The sequence below is a fragment of the Podarcis cretensis genome (genome assembly GCF_951804945.1).
Source record: "Podarcis cretensis genome assembly, chromosome: 3".
Classification (NCBI taxonomy): domain Eukaryota; kingdom Metazoa; phylum Chordata; class Lepidosauria; order Squamata; family Lacertidae; genus Podarcis; species Podarcis cretensis.
Genome location: NC_137172.1, coordinates 15,597,438 through 15,612,137, shown reverse-complemented (window position 1 = coordinate 15,612,137; position 14,700 = coordinate 15,597,438). Strand labels below are relative to the sequence as shown.

Here is a 14,700-nt window from a genome sequence, read left to right as displayed (position 1 = left end):
AGGAGCCCAAGGCGGCAAACATGTTAATAAGAATATCATTTAAAACATTCTCAAAGTTACAGATAGGTAGCCGTGTTGGTCTGCCATAGTCAAAACAAAATAAAAAAATTCCTTCCAGTAGCACCTTAAAGACCAACTAAGTTAGTTCTTGGTATGAGCTTTCGTGTGCATGCACACTTCTTCAGATACACAAAGTGTTTTTGTTTTTTTAAATTAAAAGATCACATTCTGAAGCCAATGGTTGTTGGGATGCCAGGAACAGTAGCTTTCAGCCATCAAATGTCCGCATAAACAAGGAAGTTTTTAAAAATTTCTCCTGAAATTCAATAACGAGGGGGACAGACCCACCTCACGAAGGATGGCAGCCCACAGATGGTGATGAGCCAATGAGAAGTCCGTCTTTCATGATGGGTGGTATAGAAATCTAATACAGCGGGTGGCGCTGTAGTCTAAACCACTGAGCTTCTTGGTCTTGCCGATCGGAAGGTCAGTGGTTCGAATCCCCACGACGGGGTGAGCTCCCATTGCTCTGTCCCAGCTCCTGCCAACCTAGCAGTTCGAAAGCACACCAGTGCAAGTAGATAAATAGGTACCGCTGTGGTGGGAAGGTAAACGACATTTCCGTGCGCTGCTCTGGTTTCTGTCATGGTGTCCCGTTGCACCAGAAGCGGTTTAGCCATGCTGACCACATGACCCGGAAAACTGTCTGTGGAAAAACGCTGACTCCCTCGGCCTGAAAGCGAGATGAGTGCCGCAACACCATAGTCGCCTTAGACTGGACTCAACCATCCAGGGATCCTTTACCTTTTACCTATAAATCTAATAGATAATATAAAATCATAGAATCATAGAGTTGAAAGGTACCCTAAGGATTGCCTAGTCCAATACACAGTTGTCCCAGATGTCAAAGAGAACAACAACTACCAGATTTTAGAAGACATCTAAAGGCAGCCCTGCTTAGGGAAACTTTTAGTGTTTGATGCATTACTGTATTTTAATATTTTGTTGGAAGCCACCCAGAGTGGCTGGGGAAGCCCAGCCAGACGGGCGGAGTATAGATAATAAATTATTATTATTATTATTATTATTATTATTATTATTATTATTACAGTGGTATCTCTGGTTACGTCCTTAATTCGTTCCGGAGGTCCATTCTTAACCTGAAACTGTTCTTAACCTGAAGCACCACTTTAACTAATGGGGCCTCCCGCTGCTGCTGCTGCCGCACCACCGCCGCGTGATTTTTGTTCTCATCCTGAAGCAAAGTTCTTAACCCGAGGTAATATTTCTGGGTTAGTGGAGTCTGCAACCTGAAGCATATGTAACCTGAAGCGTATGTAACCCGAAGTACCACTGTATCATTATTGTTGTTGTTGTTGTTGTTGTTGTTGTTGTTATTATTATTATTATTATTATTATTATTATTATTATTATTATCCCACGTGGGGCCTGAACCTACAACCTTGGCATTATCATTACTATGCTCTAACCAACTGAGCTATTGAGGCTGACAAAGTGGCATCACAATGCTTAAAATATATGCTGCGAATGTGGCCTGTTCATTGGAAACCACTTCCACTGCACTTTGGAGTGCATGTTTGCCTGTCGCTCTTAGAAGGATGTACGCAAACCCACCTATACCCCCATGCGGCCACTCCTGAAGAAAGTCAGCTGCACCATCCACTTAGTTCCGCAAAAGCTAAGAGAGTGGAACCAGACAAAATGGCACCAGGGGAACAACCAGGGATGTGTGCAAGTATTTACAACATTAGCGTGGCGCACATGATGTACTCAAGCCAACGGTGTGTGCACTTATCGTAAAACTTAATTAGTCCTTATGGCGCATGCCGTAAATGCTTCTGATGCACATTTTCTATCAGATACCTGTACAGATAAATATGTATACTACTTATCAATGGCACGGCAGCCCCTTTTTGCCGACTTCAGCACTGTAACTCACTCAAGGGAACAGGGCAGGTGTCAAAAGGGGAACGATCGATATATCAAGCTTAAAAAGTGCATTAGGGGGATATCTCTCAGGGGACAGTGTATTTATCATTTGGCACTCCACTTTATTTTAATATGCATAATGAAGTCAATTGAGCAAACACAGGTAATTGGCAATCAATTCCAATTGCTTAGCTTGGAAAGGAAATAAGCGTGTGAGGAAACCTGACGTACATCTGACATTTCAGATGATATTTTCCCCTGCAGAGATGGAGCTCTCAGAAGCTTTCCTTGGATTAACCTCAGAAAGGATCCAAATTTCCCCGGGAAGCAAAAGGGTAAATCCCTTGAGCCAATCTGAGAGCTCAAATTAAGGCCTTCAACTATCCCTGCCAGTCGCTTGATGTCTCCAAAGTTCTTCCTTCCAATCTCACCCAAATACGGTCTCCTTTCCATTCCCTCTTGGAAGCAGTTGGGAGAGCAACAAGTGCATGGCAGAAAAGCAGAGAATGAAGACTTAGCCCTTTCCTTCCTCCAATTCTGGGTTGCAATATGTAGGCCACAAAGCCTGGAGGACCATGGGGCATGTCATCTCTCTTGGACCTGGTCCTCACCAACAAGGAGGAACTGATTGATGAAGTACAGGGAACCTTGGAAGGAAGTGATGATGTCTCCCTGGCTTTCATGATACAGAGGCAAGGGGACATGCACTCTGGACTTGAAGAAGACTGATTTAAAAAAAAGCTTAAGAAACTACTGGATTAAGTCCCATGCTCAGAAATACTCAAAGAGAAGGGAGTTCAAGATGAATGGGAGTTTTTTTAAAAGATGAAATACTGAAGGCATAAAGGCAGACGATGGCAACAAAAAAAGTGACAGTGGGAGAGACACCTGAAGAAAGCTGTGTGCCTGCATAAGGAGCTTACAGATGAGTTGAGTTGTGTGTTCAGACCTTTAAACCTCCCGCTTAAATAAATGCAGACAAGACTCAAATTTTGGTTTGGTTTTTGGCAGAATTTAGGCCACAACTTTATTGATTACAGCAAGTGAATGGTTGCATAGGCTCTGGTTCGACTAGCTCCCTGCCATGCAGGCTGCGCTGACCCAGGGCACCAGCATAGGTCAGCCAAGGGTGAACACCTGGATAAGCGGAAAGCCGGGAACAGACGATGTCCCCCTGGACTCAGACATGGGCACAACCCCCTCTCAGGGGTTGACCAAACCATCAAATCCCTGGATTCCTTTAACGGAATACCTTCACATAGCGATGGTGAGAGTGTCCTGCCATCCCTATCACCTGAACCAGTGCCTATCCACAACCTTACAAGTTGTGATGATCTGCTACGTGGCAGGCGAAACCCAAATGGCAACAGCCAATCAGCCAAGTGGGGAAAATTCCTGCTGTGCCCCTGTCCCAACGACAGACAACACACGATGGCATAGCAAGGTCAAGTGCAAAGCCCTAAAAGTAGAGAGAGATACAAACTTGAGATACAAAACAAAATTTATAAGCACTACTTTTCCTCATTTTTGTGTGTGAGAAACGAGCCTGCCCCCCCCCCAATTCATTTGGAAGCCCATAAGTGAAAGGAAAAATCTTGGTTATTATGACATCCAGTGAAGTTTCTAAGTTTTAGTTTCATTTTGCTCCCTTTTTATGTCAAAAATCTCTTCTGCTCACAAACCTAAACCAACTGCAAGCAAGTACAAAAAGGGGAATCTCGAGAGGAGGTATCTCAGTGGGAATTCTTCCCATAAAAATATTTCTTACGAGTTTTCTGTTAGGGGTTGGTTAACCGGTAGCTCTTCCTCCTCCTCCTCCTCCTCTTCACAATATTTTTTGCCTAGCAACTAAGCATTCAGAGATGTAGAAAATCTTTCTTTTTTTCAAATCATCTGATTAAGTTTCAAAAAGCAGCCATTCAACCATGCCAAAGTAACTTTTTCTAATTAAGTATCGAGCACTCGGCAGATTACACAAAAATGGCATAACAGATGAAAGGAGTGCATTAGAAATGCAAAGTGAGACTTTGAAAATAAATGTTGAAAGGCACCCTAAGTATAATTAGACAGTCCCCCCCAACCCGCTATCCTCAAGTGCTACAAAACAAGACATCAGTGAAGAGTTGGAAGGCTGGCTGGGATTACAAACTAAGGGACCCACCATCTCTTCCTTTGAGTTCCACAACCATCCCTTGGGCATTCCATGGTCACATCAGACACCAAATTCAGCAGAACTGCAACCAGGGGCATTCTTGTCCCCTGGCAGACAACCAGCTTATCATTAACCCACTACAGGAAATCTGATAAATTTTGGGTCCCGCCCACCCCCCAATCCTTGTCCTTTATTGGCAAAGAACATAAGATGTGCCCTGCTGGGTCAGACTAAAGGTTCATCTGTCCCAGCATCCTACACCCACAGTGGCATACTGATGTCTATGTGATGAAGCCCAGATACAGGTAGGGTTGCCACCCATCCCTAGAAAAAATTGATTGTGCTGTTTGGAATTCAGGATGACTTTTTTCACACCTGAAAGTAGTCCCTGTACACAGAAGCCTTTTAGTGGCTGGGGCAACTCAGTCAGATGGGTGGGGTACAAATATAATAATAATAATAATAATAATAATAATAATAATAATAATAAACCAGCTCCTGCTAATCCTCAAAACTGTACAGGCAGAGAGAGAGTGGGTCTGGTGGGAGGAGGAGAGCGAGGACCTGAGCGGGAGTTTTTTTACAGTCAGAGGGTGGTTCCATGAGGAGGACAGCTGAAAGTGAGAGTGAGAATTATCATGGGCCCAGAAATGGAAATGGAAGCAAGAAGAAATACCGACGAAAGAAGAATGGCAGACGAAATTAATGGACTACACAGAACTGGATAAGATGACAGGAAGGATTCGAAACCTGCAGGACCAGAGATTCACAGAAGATTGGAAGAAATATACGAACTATATGAAGAGCAACTGTAATCAACAGATTACGCTAGTATAGGACTACAAGAAGTTTTGTAAGGAGGAATATATGAAATATTGCAAAGAAGATAAAGAAGAGAGACATTAGTTATGATACTTAAATGTAATAGTGAAATTAAGAAATGTAAATTAAGTGGGAAAGATTGGGAAAATTTCAGATGCGATTGATGGAAGTCAAAAAAATTGTATAAGATATAAAAGTATGTTTTATAATTGTTGAAAATGATATGTTAAAAAACAGAGAGAGAGAGAGAGAATTATCATGGGATGTGGGCAGAGGGTAGGGTGGTACTGGGGGGAGGAGTTTGAGAGAGAGAGTTTTTGTGTGGGCAGAGGGTGGGTTGCAGAGAACGAAAGACGATGTTTGTGGGTGCCTGGTCCAATGCAGGAAAGAGAGGGTTTTTTAGGAAAGCTCCGTAGGGCCATTCCCTGTCCGTTCCATTGTAGGGCCTTTGTGTGATTTATTCGGTCATTTTATAAAATGATTCCAATCCCTTTTTGCTTCCCAACAAACAGCACTTACTTTAATCATTTGTTTTTCCTTCCCGCTGTTTTTTTTTATAAAAAAACATATCTTCCCTGAGGTTTGTGCAAACAGCTCTAAGAGTCTGCCCCTCGCTGCTGCTGCTGTGTGTTTGCTGCTTTTTATTCATTTCCAATTTTGTTTCCTCTTTTTTCCTTGTTGAATGTTCCCTCCTCCTCTGTTCAGTTTTTGGGTACCTCTGCTTTCATAACATTGAAATCAGCATGATTAATATTTATCTTATGGCTTCATTCCTCTTCCTCCATCCAGCTGAGGAACTTTACCCCCAGGTATAGAGGGGGAAGTAGGAACTTTCCCCCACTTACAGATCTCCCTCATGCCACCACATTTCAGACTGATGGCTAAAAAGACAAAACAAAATAAAATAGGGAAGGTTATGTCGTTTTTATTTTACCTATCTCAAATCAGTAAAGTTTGCCTTTGGAGGAGAGCACCACTGCCAAACATTCTTTACCCAAAAGGCTTCATCCCCTTGGAAGGGGCAACCTGCAAATTTCATGTAATCTGGCAGAAAGTAAAAAAGAAGATGATATATATTAGGCATGTGCACCGGCACCAGTCACAAGATTTAACCTTTAGTTTTGGGAAGCACCCTGATCCATTTCAGAGATGCTGTTTATCTTTCCAGTTTCAATTGGTACTTGGGACTGAAATCAGATCTGTTAAAAATGAATTTCTTTCTCCCCATTCACTATAGCAGGGAATATGAAATTAGCTATAACTTCCCTCCTCCTTTTACAGAAGCGGATGGAATTTGCAGGCATAGAGAAAACAACACGCTGCCTGATTATACTCAGCCTGGCAGATTGTAGAGATATACATACAGGGGTTCTCTTAAATAAAGAAAAGCAAAAGAAAAGTCTGTAACTTTTTCAATTTTTGCCCAAAGTGGATGCAATTCATGGACTTAGTCACTCTCTCAGAGGATGCATCTCCATTGACTTGCGAGAAAAATAGCATAGATCCCCAGGAAAGACTAGGACATGAGTGAGGAATGTCACACCCAGTAACTTTGCTTCCCTCCCCAAAGTCACTGTGGTTGGAGTGCCTGGAAAAAATAATTAACTGACTTTCTCTCTTCCCCACACCCACCTGCCAGTTTAAGAGTCCTGAAATATGCTGCTTCAAAAATGTCAAAGCTGAGATTGATCGTGATTGACAATTAATGCTAAATCCTGGTTTGTGGTTAAAGACATGTTGGGAGACTTTGACATGACACCGAAGCCTCGGTGTTTCAATTCTATTTTCAAAGATAATGACTTTTAGTGGAAGCGGTGGTTAAATGCAAGATGGAATGACTGTGGAAACAGAATGTGGTTTGACTGAGCAAAGTTACTGAGTTATGTAAGTTGTGTAGATCTAAGTGGCAGAAGTTCTCTAAGAATAAAGTCAAAACCAATTAACCATGTGCCAGGAGAGGATCTCGGCTCATGCTACCTGCTTCTAACAAGAGGCAGGAGTGCAGTGCTCTTGGTTTGTGCCTAATTACCCTTTCTATTCTTCATTTCTGATGGAAAGAGACAAATGCATCGTACTATGTCAGGTCATGTCAACTTGCATCTGATCATGTGATGTACGATCATCTGATGCGGCCCGACGCGGCGCATATTAGTGCCAACAGAAGTCTAAATGCCAAGCCGTTTCCGATAACTAGGTCCTGCTCTAAATCAGGAAGAACCAGATGGGGATTTATCCTGAAGCTCTGCAAAAATGCCAGGCGACCAAGGAGCCTTTTGTCTAGCAGATATCTCTGGTCCAGAGGGAGGGAGGAACCCCCTCAGAGTGCGGTCACTGGCATTTGTCTGAAGAAAAGGCTTGACATTGTAGGAATATGGCTTCTCCATTAGATGTATGCTAAGAGGACACACTGTTGGCGTCTAATTTGTATTTTAACTGACACTTCCAGCTCCCGTGTGTTTCCATGAAAATCTGGCGCATAAGATTGCTGCACTATTTGCAGCTGCAAACCTTGTAAGTGAGGCAGACAGGACAGCGGCATTTGAAATAAAGGAACTTCACTTGATCACTGTGAAATCCTTACATTCGTCAGAAATGGCTGCTGCTCCAGGTGACTTTTCCTTCCTTAGCGCTGCCCAGGAATGCTTTCCTCCCCAGAAACAACTCATTGAACACTGCCCACTTCACACATCCCTAGATTTGAGAGTTGCCATATTTTCACGAGGACATTACAGATCAAACTGAAACCATCATATTGGTAACGCAAGACAAATGATAGCTAATGATAGATTCACCCTATGATTGCAGTCACATGGCAGTTGCTTCGATTCCCCAACATTTCCCTGACTGTTAACTTCTGGATTAAATCTGAGCTTTCACATGAGCCACTTCTGGAAATCTAGCAGGACATGGTGGGAGTTTAGCACTCATTCCCGAGTTAATTGGTTAATAGTTAAGTGGTGCAGTACTGTGGCACATACATTTGGTGTTGTACCCTGGCATATGAGGGACACGGGTGGCGCTGTGGGTTAAACCACAGAGCCTAGGACTTGCCGATCAGAAGGTTGGTGGTTCGAATCCCCACAACGGGGTGAGCTCCCGTTGCTCGGTCCCTGCTCCTGCCAACCTAGCAGTTCGAAAGCACATCAAAGTGCAAGTAGATAGATAGGTACCGCTCCAGCAGGAAGGTAAACGGCATTTCCATGCACTGCTCTGGTTCGCCAGAAGCGGCTTAGTCATGCTGGCCACATGACCTGGAAGCTGTCTGTGGACAAATGCCGGCTCCCTCGGCCTATAGAGCGAAATGAGCACCACAACCCCAGAGTGGTCTGCGACTGGACCTAATGGTCAGGGGTACCTTTACCTTTTAAGACATACTGTAGGTATAACACGGGAGGAGCACCTTAAGAGGTGCCAAAAAGTCCCCACCCTACCTTGAGTGGGCCAAGCTGACCAGCGGCTATCTCAAGTTGCCAGTGGTCCAAGTCACATGGTTTTGCACCATGCTGGGTCCTCGCTGATGGTGCCCTGGAAGGTGCTCGGTCCCTGCTCCTGCCAACCTAGCAGTTCGAAAGCACATCAAAGTGCAAGTAGATAAATTGGTACCGCTCCAGCGGGAAGGTAAACGACATATCTGTGCGCTGCTCTGGTTCGCCAGAAGCAGTTTAGTCATGCTGGCCACGTGACCCAGAAGCTGTACACTGGCTCCCTCGGCCAATAAAGCGAGATGAGCGCCGCAACCCCAGAGTCGGTCACGACTGGACCTAATGGTCAGAGGTCCCTTTACCTTTACCTTTACCCTGGCATATAGATCTTCACTGCTCTTTACATAGGAGACTCATGGGAGAACCAAAGCGTGCACATGAGGAAAAGGTGGGAGAGAAGGAATGTTGTTGTTCAATGATGTTCGTTGGTCTGCCTTATGAGGCCCAGGACTCTAATGCCTCAAGGACTGCTTCTTCCCATATGAACTAACCCAGACCTTGTGTGGTTGAGACTGCTGGGAATTGAGAGCCCAAAAACAGCTGAAGGGCCACACCTGCCACACCCCTGCTGTAGCTTGTAATAGGAACATGAAGACATTCTCTGCCCTGCTTTCTGAGGAGTAATCTGTACAGCCCTGGGGTATAATTATTCAGAGCTGGGTAGATATTTTCAGCCCAGGTGGTTGGGACCTTGAATTGAGTTTCTCTCCTTTTAAAAACCCCAGGGTCGTGGGTTTGAGCCCTATGTCGGGCAAAAGATTCCTGCATTGCAGGGGGGTCAGACTAAATGGCCCCTGTGGTCCCATCCAACTCTACCACTCTATGATTCTAAGCACCCCTTGGCTACCTGAAATGTAAAGAGAGCCTATTCAAAACCATGAAATCCAGGCGCTCGAATTTCACCAGAATTTTCTCTGCTGCTTGATAGTTTTCTTGTTAATTGATGGAGAAAAGTTGTGGTGAAAATACGTTGTTGTCAGAACTCTGTGTACAAAGTGTAATTCTCTCCCCATCTCCTCAAAAGCAAAACCCATTGGGTTGAATAGGACTTACTCCCAGGTAAATGTGTTTAGGGCAGCAGCACTAAATTGAATTCTTCCTTCCTTCCTTCCTTCCTTCCTTCCTTCCTTCCTTCCTTCCTTCTTTCTTTCCTTCTTTCTTTCTTTCTTTCTTTCTTTCTTTCTTTCTTTCTTTCCCTCTTTCCCTCTTTCCCTCTTTCCCTCTTTCCCTCTCGTTTTTAAACGATTTCCTGTAGATAGGTTTTATTGCTCTTAAAGCGGTTAACGGGATGTTTTTAAATGAGAGAGATCCTCTTTTGTATTCAGCGGCTGGCGAACTTGAGAACAACCAGTCCATTAAATCTTTAATTCCCTGAGACTTACAGCTTAAGTAAGCCAGTCTGGGAAAAGACCCTTTAGAGGATGAACAGCCAGTGCTTAAGGAAAGTCACTGGCTATTCAGGAAGAAACATCACGGGCGAAGCACTTTTAAGGGGCCAAGGGCAAAATCGAGCATCAAGGCTGATTTATTCCAGCAAGGCAGTTTAAACACAGCCATGCATCCCCGTCAACACTGTGTCAGCTGTCAAAGCGTCATCGGCCTCTTATAATCAATTGTTTCAGTGCGGACTGTCAGCTGCTATCAATCTGTGCAATAAGTGATATATGTGTGTGTGTGACAGAGAAGAGGAGTGCAAATGGCTGGGAGCCACACCAAGGGTTACATGCCATTTTTCATATGCCGCCTATTGATTGTTTTCAATCACAGGGCCCAAGTCTGAAAGGAAATTCCTGTTTCAGCACGAAGGTATGTGGAAAAGTGTACGGCGGCATGCAGAGACGAGGGTGCTTCTTTTTGTTCGTACTTGACAAAGGTGAATCTAGAGGATGGCGCAAGATCGGAGAGTGAAGGATCACGTGCCCTTCACTTGAAGGAGCAGACCACAGCATTTTAGGAGATCTCATCTGGCCTTAACCTCCATACAACTTGAGAAGGCAATACAGGGCATGGCATGAGCTAAGAGCCCAAAGGCCCCAGTTCAAATCTTACCTTGGTCATAAGTTAGCTAGGTGCCCCACAATTGCAGCCCCTCGTTTTTAATCTAGCATTGATAACGCTATCGGCCAGGGGTGGAGAACCCTTTTTTTCAGCCCATGGGGCAGTGGAGGGGGGCAAGGCCAGGGGCAAAAGTGGGCAGAGCAAAACATGTAAATTTTACCTTGGTGCAACAAACTGGTTTCTGCAGACACCGACACAGACCAGCGAGAGGCATTGTCAGAGTTCAAGGGCACATTGGAGCCAGGAGAAAACCCATGCAAACAAGGGCAAGTGAAGGGTGTGGCCTGGGGGAGTGGGTGTGGCCAGACTGTTCTGAGGTCCAGGTGGAGAAGTGTCAAGGGCCACATCTGGCCTGAGGTTACTCACTGGTGCTATAGGTGGAGATTATATCTTCATGGAGGAAAGGTGAGGTACATCGGACTGGGGTTTTTAAACCGCAGCTGTTTGCTTCAATTTGCATGGAATTCATCTTGGCGATATATGTTTTAACATCATCGCTTTTGATTTCATTTTGTGTTGTTTCCATCCTCGGGCCTTCGGGTGAAGGGTAGACTTTAACTATGGCAAATGAATAAACAAGCAGAGACCGGCTTACCTTAGAGAGCTGTTGTGAAGATTACTGAGCACACTGCGCCATGAGGCACTCCCAAAGTCCTGCTCATTACGGCAGGAGAGGGAAAGGTGGATGAAAGGACAGTGAGCAGGTGGGGACAGGATGAGCCACCACTAACTCGCTGCCAAAATCAGCAGTGCATTACAGATCCTCCAAGTGTCCCTATTTTCCAGCGACGGTCCCAGATTTACAGTAGCCGTCCCAGTTTCTTATTTGACCCCAGAATGTCCTGCTTTTCCTTAGGACGTCCCTATTTTCACTGGGGGATATGGAGTTATGCAGCCCCCCGAGCCAAGGAGATCAAGAACTATACAAGCTTTAGAAGATGTCTGTATAGGGAAAGCTTTTTCAAAATGTTGAATATTTTATTATATTTTTATATATGTTGGAAGCCACTCAGAGTGGCTGGGGTGACCCAGTCAGATGGGTGCGGCAGTGTGGTATAAATAATAAAGTAGTTATTATTATTATTATTATTATTATTATTATTATTATTATTATTAAATAGGACGTCCCTGTTTTCATTGGGGAAATGTTGGAAGGTATGTAAATCTCTTTTAAAGGCATCCAAGTTAGTGGCCATCACTGCCTTCTGTGCAAGCAAGTTCCATAGCTTAAATTATTGTTATTGTTATGGTTATTATACAGAATGTTCCTGCTTTCATTGGAAAATTGTTGGAGGGTATGCATTCATTTAAAGATAGCGGGTGAATCCCCTTGGGATTATAAATGCACAAACAAAAAGGAGCCACTTGAGCTCCTTCTCAGCAGGCAAAACTGAGCGCCGCTCCCTGTCCTTTCAGCTTTCTACCCTTCCATCTCGCATGATAATATCGGAGTCTGCTGTCGTGCCTCTCTTGCTACAGCGCTCTTGGCCAAAACAATAAAGGCATCCAGTGGGTCACGCGCACCAACGATCTGTTGTTTCCTGGGGACTGAGTTAGATAGATGCAGCAATTCTGCAGCCCAGGGAGAAAACAGTTTTAATATCCAGCTTCGTATGTTGAGGCTTGCTAAAATGCTCCATGCAATTGGGCTCCTTCCGTCTTTGGAGACCAGCCACGGTATCATTTCCAAAGCTCTTTGACTGATGGCAGACAGTGATTTGAGCGCAGTCCCCTGTTCTGTTGTGACTTGAGCAGGCAACAACAAGATGCACAATGACAGGTTTCTGATAATCCAGAGCCAGTAATTGTAAGGAGATGTTTTCCTCCGCCTTGGATTGATTAGCCATCAAGTGCCAGGCGAAACGGAATTCTCCGTGCTGCGGCTTCCTCCAAATTCTTTTTGGCAGGTGCTCTGTTACTTGGGACGTTCTATGAATGAGTCACAATTAACTCATAAGGACCATACCAAACATTCACCGGTTTCAGTGTTTGGATTGAAGCCAGCAGATTCCTTGCACAAATATTCACCTTTCCTCCACCACCGCCCATTGATCAATATCACTCTATTCCTTGGCTATTATTGGTGTGGGGTCCTGCTTCTTACTCCTCCCTAGATTAGTCCTTTAATAGGGAATTCCATCCAATCAGGGAAGTGGGATGATATATCCAGTGCGATTTTTTCTAGAAAAAAGTGGTGCTGGAACTCACCATGTTCTCTTATAATGACAATGGCGCCCCCCTGAGATGTGCCCCCCCCCGAATATAACAGACAGAAAATCAGGTTGTCTATTCACAGCAATGACCAGAGGAGATGGCTTCATCTGCTGCAATAAAACATGCCTCTCCTCTACAGCCACAGCATGCGCTGTAACCTTCCAACAGTTTGATTTCACCCCCAAAGGCGCACTCTTCCATTGTCTCCCAAGCAGACAGAGGCCAACAATGTGAGCAATGAGATTTGGTTATGAAATGGAAATCATTGAGGGTAAGGAAATCAGCCCTGAGTGCTCACTGGAAAGACAGATCCTGAAACTGAGGCTCCAATACTTTGGCCACCTCATGAGAAGAGAAGACTCCCTGGAAAAGACCCTGGTGTTGGGAAAGATGGAGGGCACAAGGAGAAGGGGACGACAGAGGATGAGATGGTTGGACAGTGTTCTGGAAGCTACCAGCATGAGTCTGACCAAACTGCGGGAGGCAGTGGAAGACAGGAGTGCCTGGCATGCTCTGGTCCATGGGGTCACGAGGAGTCGGACATGAATAAACGACTAAACAACAACAACAACAAGTGACAGAAACCTCAGTGAGGGCAATTTAAACAGATATGTGAATATTTTTTTCTATGAGTGCCCCCCAAAAGAAAAGAAAATATATGAGAAGAGTAAGCGTGTTTTCCAGCATAATCAGAAATGCTCGTGGAACTCTGGGAGAAGTTTTGGCTTAGCTCTTTATATAACAACAACAACAGCAGCAGCAGCAGCAGCAGCAGCAGCAGCAGCAGCAACAACTTATTTATACCCCACCCATCTGGCTGGGTTTCCCCAGCCGCTCTGGGCAGCTCCCAACAGAATATTAAAAACAGGATAAAAGATTAAACATTAAAAACTTCCCTAAACAGGGTTGCCTTCAGATGTCTTCTAAATCTCAGATAGTTGTTTATTTCCTTGACATCTGAAGGGAGGTTGTTCCACAGGGAAGGTGCCACTACTGAGAAGGCCCTCTGCCTGGTTCCCTGTAGCTTCACTTCCTCCAGTAAGGGAACCGCCAGAAGGCCCTCAGTGCTGGACCTCAGTGTATGGGGTGAACAATGGGGGTAGAGACTCTCCTTCAAGTATACTGGGCCGAGGCCAGTTAGGGCTTTAAAGGTTGGCACCATCACTTTGAATTGTGCTCGGAAACTTACTGGGAGCCGATGTAGGTCTTTCAGGACAGGTGTTATACGGTCTCGGCGGCCGCTCCCAGAGACCAGTTTAGCTGCTGCATTTACTACTACTACTTTCACATTATCCAAGCAACGGGGGCTGTTTTACAAATGAGGAGCTCCCGTACAGCAGAGATTATGTTTAAATGACTCAGCCACAATATGAGTCCTGATCCTGTGAGCCTATAAGAAGAGCCCTGAAGGATCAGGCCAAAGACCCATTGAATCCAACATCCTGTTCTCACAGCAGTCCCTGAGGGAACCCAGCCAGATGGGCAGGGTATAAATAATAAAATTACTACTACTACTACTACTACTACTACTACTACTACTATAGGGTTGAAGGGTTGAAAGAGTTATGTGGATACGGGGGCTTGAAGGATCTGTGAAGGATTGGGGTGGCTTTGAAGGAGCTTCGAGAGGATGTGAGGGATTAAGGAGCTGTGTGGGGTTGGCTGTCTGGGTGAGGAGCAAAAGGTGGGAGTTGGCAGGCAACCACCAGCCAGGGTAAAAGGTAAAGGTAAAGGGATCCCTGACCATTAGGTTCAGTCGTGGCCGACTCTGGGGTTGCGGTGCTCATCTTGCTTTATTGGCCGAGAGAGCTGGCGTACAGCTTCCAGGTCATGTGGCCAGCATGACTAAGCCGCTTCTGGCGAACCAGAGCAGCGCACGGAAATGCCGTTTTCCTTCCTGCCGGAGCGGTACCTATTTAGCTACTTGCACTTTGATGGGCTTTTGAACTGCTAGGTTGGCAGGAGCAGGGACCGAGCAACTGGAGCTCACCCCTTTGCGGGGATTCGAAGTGCTGACCTTCT

General features: G+C 45.0%; 1 long non-coding RNA gene across 1 annotated transcript in view; it reads left to right on the top strand.

Annotated features, from left to right (window-relative positions):
- The window catches only part of LOC307211992, a 964,702-nt gene that overhangs the window by 21,303 nt on the left and 928,699 nt on the right, over positions 1 to 14,700 (top strand). The window lies entirely within an intron of this gene.